The sequence below is a fragment of the Ictalurus furcatus genome, chromosome 19 (assembly GCF_023375685.1).
Source record: "Ictalurus furcatus strain D&B chromosome 19, Billie_1.0, whole genome shotgun sequence".
NCBI lineage: Eukaryota > Metazoa > Chordata > Actinopteri > Siluriformes > Ictaluridae > Ictalurus > Ictalurus furcatus.
Genome location: NC_071273.1, coordinates 23,648,542 through 23,649,301, shown reverse-complemented (window position 1 = coordinate 23,649,301; position 760 = coordinate 23,648,542).

Genomic DNA, 760 nt, shown 5'->3' with positions numbered 1-760 from the left:
AGAGGAAGGCGAGTACCGGGACGAGGGAGAGGAAGACGAGTACCGGGACGAGGGAGAGGAAGGCGAGTACCGGGACGAGGGAGAGGAAGGCGAGTACCGGGACGAGGGAGAGGAAGACGAGTACCGGGACTAGGGAGAGGAAGGCGAGGGGAGAGGAAGACGAGTACCGGGACGAGGGAGAGGAAGACGAGTACCGGGACTAGGGAGAGGAAGGCGAGGGGAGAGGAAGACGAGTACCGGGACTAGGGAGAGGAAGACAAGTACCGGGACTAGGGAGAGGAAGGCGAGGGGAGAGGAAGATGAGTACCGGGATGAGGGAGAGGAAGACGAGTACCGGGACTAGGGAGAGGAAGGCGAGGGGAGAGGAAGATGAGTACCGGGATGAGGGAGAGGAAGACGAGTACCGGGACTAGGGAGAGGAAGGCGAGGGGAGAGGAAGACAAGTACCGGGACGAGGGAGAGGAAGACGAGTACCGGGACTAGGGAGAGGAAGGCGAGGGGAGAGGAAGACGAGCACCGGGACTAGGGAGAGGAAGACAAGTACCGGGACTAGGGAGAGGAAGGCGAGGGGAGAGGAAGACGAGTACCGGGACTAGGGAGACGAAGGCGAGGGGAGAGGAAGGCGAGTACCAGGATGAGGAAGAAGAAGGCGAGTACCGGGACAAGTGAGAGGAAGGCGAGTACCAGGACGAGGGAGAGGAAGACAAGTACCGGGACGAGGGAGAGGAAGACGAGTACCGGGACTAGGGAGAGGAAGGCG